Raw genomic sequence first — 6,845 nt, forward strand, 5'->3', positions numbered from 1 at the left:
AACACTATTCAAGAGAATGCATTATAATAGCAAACATATCAAGTGAGAATTTCTTTTCCCTGGAATTAAAATAAGCTAAAACTTCATTTTAAGAAGAAATCCTCTACTAGTTTGAATTAACATAACCTCTGTACAATTGTTTTCTTTTAAACATTGATTATTTGGAACCTAGAAAGTCTTCCTAACCTTTTGGTCTTTTGAGAAAGCTCTATGTGCTGTCCCTATCAAATGCCTGCATTTTTATTTAGTTTTGATGAACGCCTCGGTGGCTTCAATAGGAAAGCTTGTATCCTAGATTTTTCTGTGTCACTCCATAACATCATTTTAGATATGTTCTTAAAAAGAACAAAAAAAAAGGATGTTTCAGATTCTACCATTTAAATAGATTTGTCATTCTCCTTCTTGATTTAGCCACACACAAAGAAAATTAACTCACATTTCTAGAGGTAATTACCAAATTTATATATTCATAGAAAACCAGCATACAAGTAGATGATATCACAATTTGATATTTATGAAATGCCAGTTTTCCATAAATATAGAAAATCAGCAATTATAACTGGAGTATTTATTAACATTTTGAAGAAAATAAATAACAAATGGGCTCACTATTCATTATAATTCCTCAATAATATAACAACTGTCCCCATCTCAAAATAGTCCTATGTAATATCCATGTTTTGACTTCGGAGCTACTTACTCTAGTAAGCTTAATTTAAAATAATCCTTGCTAATATGTTCTCTTTAGCTTTTTCCTACATTTTATTACGTTAGTCAATTTTAACTTGTGTGTCTGTGTGTTGTGTGTTTATTGAAAGCACAATCTTATTTTCTATCAAAATCTATTTTACTGTATTAGCCAGGATTGCTGGTGAAATACTAAGGTGAAATTAGTGTGAAATCTTATCCATTAACTGTATGTCCATATGTATGTGTGTGTAAGCTCAGCCAGCCATTTTGCTCATGCATCAAGAGCAGAACCATGTCAGAATGTATGGGTGAATTGATCTTTGGAAACCTGTCAGCACTCCTGGGAAGGAACCTCAGGGTGCATAAGGATGGGCACATTTACTCATTCCCAACTTTTTTATTGTTTACACTATTACAGATATCCTCATTTTCACCTCTTTTGCCCCCCTCCTCTCAGCCCCAGCTCCCAGCCTCAGCTGAACCCACACTATTGTCTGTGTTTATGGGTTACACATATGTCCTCTGTGACTAATCCCTTCACCTTCTTTCATTCAGTCCCCCTCATTCAAAATTTTGAGAAGGAAATAAGTAGTGCATTCTTTGTCTAAATTTTCTAAAGAAAGTATTACATTTTCCAAAATCATCATCCTTTTTGTCCATTCTGTAAAAGTTTTTCAGGCTTTTGGTTGTTTGTATTGTTGTTTTGCCACTTCTGAAGTAACAGGGTTTTAGACATCCATCTCTCTTGCCAAGACTCCATTTAGCTGTGGGTAAGGATGCTATCTTAAGATGTCAGTTTCAAGCTATTATGTTTTTATATGCAAGGTTGTAGTAATATTTAGAAGAAAGGAAATCATAGATAAAACAGGTTTAGGTAGATGGTTTTCTTATAAAACAACAGCTGTCTGTGGCCTAACCCTCTTGAAAAATTTAAAGTGAAATAAAGAACGTAGAAAGGCACATTACCAAATCATGGGGATAATGGGCTCAGAGATCAGGAACTGAGAGCCCTTCTGAGCTCCACCAGCAATACCCCCCAGATCTCTCCTTGATTTTCTGTGGGTGTGTGGATTACTCATTCTGGCAATCATCCAACACACTTGAATCATAAACATGGATTTTTTGCATCATCTAATCTGGCAGAAACAGTAAAGGTCAGACAGTCTAACCTTCTGCCTTAAATACATTAGCCAGTACTATCCATATTCATTGCCAAATATTTAGATAATTATCTATCTATCTATATATCTATCTATAGAGAATTATATAATGTTCTTAAAAAGGAAAAAATGTCCCCACAATCTCACCATCTTGATTAATCTTTGATGCACAGCTTTCTATTTATAGACACATATAAAATCATGCTATAAAGTTTGTTCTAAAACTGTTTTATTTAATTTACCAAATATCATGAGCCTCTTTTATAAATAAGAATTCACGTAGTCAATTTAAAGTGTGTATAGTGTGTGGATCTACCACAACTTATTCAATCAATCCTCTGTTGTTGGTTGGATAAATATGTTATTTCATATTTCCTTATATTTTAAACATTGGAATTATGATTATATATCTTTACAAACTTTTCCATTTATTTCTTTGAAAAAGTTTCTAGAAGCTCAGATTCTTTTTGAACTTTTATAGTGATAGAAAATTTTGTACACCCTGAGACAAAAGTTTTTATTGTTGACCAAGTCCAATTCAAGTAAAAGCTGCTCTTGATTCTCATAATATGTCTAATTCTCCATTTTAAGCTATAGCTTTTCCTGGACTTGTTAACAGTTAAAAACTACTAATACTCAAAAAATACCCATTGACCCTTCTCTGGGCATTCACTCTGGTAGTTCACTCAGTCTTTAAAAGAGCAAAACAGAAAGGCATGAGGAACTCTGGGGGATAACAACATAGACTTTCCATACCAGGGCTTAGCTATGTAATTTTCAAACTTCTTTTAGGTATGAAAGAAATAAATTTCTGTTTTATTTATGACACTGTTATTTCTGGTTTACCTTAATAGTTTTATTTTTTCCAGTTATTAATTGCTTAGTATAATTCCTAAAAGATAAAGGGGTCATACTCACTAGTACTAACAGAAAATAATTATTAATTATTCCTGCCCTACCAGGATTTTGCCTTAATATATGACAGATTCATAGCAGACAAAAAGAATAACCCTGTAAATAAAGAAAGCTATATAAAGTGCATAAACTCAAAATATATATAATCAAGTATTTTGGAGAGAAATTTCTTGATCTATGTGATAATCCTTAAAACATTGTATTCAACTATCACCCTAGCCTGATACACACTAAATACTCAGAGTTTATCATACATTTGATAGTCTACTTGGAAATTTAGAATTGGGGCTACATTTTTAGTAGCTCAAGTTTCTTTTAATACTCTCCAGATTTGTCAGAAATAGGATGGTTTGGTTGTAACCAAGGACAAAGGTTAATGTGAATGGCAAAAATATGATCTGAGAGAAGAAGGGAACTGATGCTGACAATATCACTACTTTTTAAAATAAATACACAAGTATTTAATAGAAGGTAATGAGTATGAAAAATACATGGGGGAAAAAGGTTTGGAGGACTTCTGGTCAGTATGAAGGAGTAGGTAGACAGACTTTGCTTACTCTTGCAACCACAGGAAGAATTACAACTATATCTCAAAACAAATAACAACCAGAACAGTCAGAAAATGGAGCTGTATGGAAATTGGACAACCAAGATTTAAAGAAGCCATATTCATCCAGATGGGTAGGAGGGATGAAGTCATGGATACAGATAGAGAGGTGCAGAGGTGCCACATGGTGCAGAGAGGCAGGGCGGTGGCAGCAGAATGGGTGGTCCCACACTCATATGTGGTGGATAAAAACAGGGAGGGATACCTTGGAAGTGAATGATCCCAGCCCTAGGCCAGACCACATAGCCCAGGGTTCCAGTGCCAGTCAGATAGATCCCTATAACTTCCAGCTATAAAAACCAGCAGGGGTTTGGGCTACAGAAGAAAGTGACAGATTTATAGGACAGTCTGTTTAAAGATGTCTCATGGACTTAGAACGTACATAAACCCACCCACTCTGGGATTCGCCACCAGGGAAATAGCTGGAAGGGCGCCAGTCACATACAGGAAGTGGATAAAGTGACTGAAAATTGGGCGAGTGCTGGGCAAAGCTCCAGAAGCCAGGCAGCACCGTTATCCTCTCTCTAAACCTTCCCCCCAACACAGAGCAACAAAGCAATGAAGCACGTTGCCCCGTCCTGGTGATTACCTAAGGCTCTCCAACTCCAACATAATTTACAGGTACCTTTTCTAAGGCAGAGAGTCAAAGCAGCTCTATGCAATACACAGAAACAGACACAGGGAGGTTGCCAAATGGAGGAGGCAAAGAAACATGGCCCAAGTGAAAGAACAGAAAAAGAACTAAATGAAATAAAAAAGGCCAACCAATCAGATGCAAAGTTCAAAACACTGCTGATCAGGATGCTCTAAGGACTCATTGAGGGCAGCAAAAACATAAGGGTAGAAATGAAGTTTACACTAAGTGAAATAAAGAAAAATCTCCAGGGAACAAATAGCGGAGAAGATGAAGCCAAAAATCAAATCAATGATTTTGAACATAAGGAAAGGAAAAGAACCAAATCAATGATTTTGAACACAAGGAAGGAAAAAGCATTCAAACAGAACAACAGGAAGAAAAAGGAATTTTTTTTAAAAAAAGAGCATAATCTCAGGAACCTCTTCTTAGGAATCTGGGATAACTTTAAATGTACCAACATTCAAATCATAGGGGTTCCAAAAAAAGAGGAAGACCAAGAAATTAAAAAAAAACATATTTGAAAAAAATAAAGAAAACTTCCCTAATTTGCAAAGGAAATATACATACAAGTCCAGGAAGCACAGAGAGTTCCAAACAAGTTAGACCCAAAGAAGACCACACAAGACACATAATAATTAAAATGTCAAAGATTAAAGATAAAGAGAGAATCTTAAAAGCAGCAAGAAAAAAGCAAAGAGTTACCTACAAAGGAGTTCCCACAAGACTGTCAGCTGATTTCTCAAAAGAAACTTTGCAGGCAAGAAGGGACTGGCAAGAAAAATTCAAAGTTATGAAAAGCAAGGACCTACACCCAAGATTACTCTGTCCAGCAAAGCTATCATTTAGAAAGTAAGTGGTGATAAAGTGCTTCCCACACAAGGTAAAGCTCAAGGAGTTCATCATTGCCAAGCCATTATTATTACATGAAATGTTAAAGGGCCTTATTTAAGAAAAAGGAGAAGATCAAAGCTATGAACATTATGGCAACAAACTCACAACTATAGACAACTGTATCTACAAAAGAAAAACAAACTAGGCAAATAGCTAGAACAGGCATATAATCATAGATATGGAGATCATTGGGAAGGTTGTCAGCTGTGAGGGAAATAGGGAGAATGGGGGGAAAGGTGCAGGGATTGACAAGCATAATTGGTAGGTACAAAATAGACAGGGGATGTCAAGAATAGTATAGGAAATGGAGAAGCCAAATAACTTATAAGTATGACCTGTGGACATGAACTAAGGTAAGGGAGTATTGCTGGAGGGAAAGGGGCTTGGGGTGAAGGGGGTCAAAGGGGAAAATATTAGGACAACTGTAATAGCATAATCAATAAAACATATTTTTTTAAAAAGAAAGATTTGGATTGAGGAATCAAAGAGATAGAGAGACTCTTTGTTCCCCTTTGTCTCGGTCCTCTTTTTTGCCTCTTTCTCAGCTCACAGTGAGACATAGGCTGTAGAAAAACATACGGGGCAATGACTATAATCATTGTTAACAATCAGAAGAGGACTCAAGATAGAAACACTAATTTCTATCTTGAAATAATAGGAAGGGAAAGGAAGCGAAACACTAATCTTCTTATGGTCATATAGAACTCATGGAGTTTGCTGTTTGTAGCAACTGTCATCAATATATGTCTCTGGGTTTGATTTCCATTTTAAATCCCTTGTCCAATTATGCAGAAACTGAGTGATATTAACATAAATAGTCAATTTAAATGTAAGATAACAATGATGAGTGTAATTCAAACAGCAATGTCATAAAATCATTTTAAATTAACTTTTTAAAAATAAGTTTAAATTTTAATCAATGTATACTTTAAAAGAATTACAAATTCTTTCAGAAAACAATAATGGAAGTTTTGAATTTGAGGCTACCTGAATTACTGCTAAAGATCTGCCATAACAGCAATTATAAATGAATTTTAGTGACATTAATACTAGTCATTTCTGCCTGGAAAACTTGTGGGAAAAGAGACATTTACCTTTTTCTCCAACTGTCAAAAAGAAATCGAAGGCTTCCAATAGTTATCAGTGGCAGAGTTGGGGTGAGATTCTGTCCTAGATATAATAATTTCTTTTTTATTTCAGTTATATAGAAAAAGGAAATGAATAATAAAAGGGGGAAGTACTTGAGCGAATTGTTTCCCTGGAAAGCCAGTAAGAGGGTATTAACAAAAGTTATACTAGCTGGAGTACCCATCCAACACACAGAATCAGCAATGCCCCTAGAACCCAGTGTAGCTGGAGAGGATTTTATATGCCTCAAGAAGGATTTCTTATTTTAACTAGATCAAGGAAAATTGGATGGTAAACATCATTTATGCTAGTAAGAAATATTTCCTTAACAATTAAATGTGCTCTAGGTCTACCTATTTCAAATAAAAAGTGGAAGAGGTATTCGTTTGTTTTGTGTTTATTTAAAATTTAGATTAGAATGAAGAAGGAAACAAAAGAGCTCTGCTCCCATTGTAACAACAAAGCCTGGAAAAATTTTAAATTACACTTGTTAATGGTGCTAGCAAAGAACAGGAAATGCAAGAAAGCCTTGATCAACTGAATTCCAAAGAGAAACAAGCACTTCATAGGTTAGAAGAGAATGATAGAAGCTTCCCTCTCCAAAAGCAGATTCCTGATCTATGGAGGATACATTACAGAAATTGCCAGAGGCCATACGTGCAGAGACTTTTCAGGGACATTCCAACAGCCTGCAGTGGCCGAATGACTTAGTATCTGGAAAAGACCCAAACGCAAACTGCCTGACAATTTTTCTCTTCTCACCTCTACCTAACCCTACCCAGAACGATACAAAGAAATTCAGTGAAGAAGGGCTGAA

Source organism: Phyllostomus discolor, chromosome 4 (assembly GCF_004126475.2).
Source record: "Phyllostomus discolor isolate MPI-MPIP mPhyDis1 chromosome 4, mPhyDis1.pri.v3, whole genome shotgun sequence".
Classification (NCBI taxonomy): Eukaryota; Metazoa; Chordata; class Mammalia; order Chiroptera; family Phyllostomidae; genus Phyllostomus; species Phyllostomus discolor.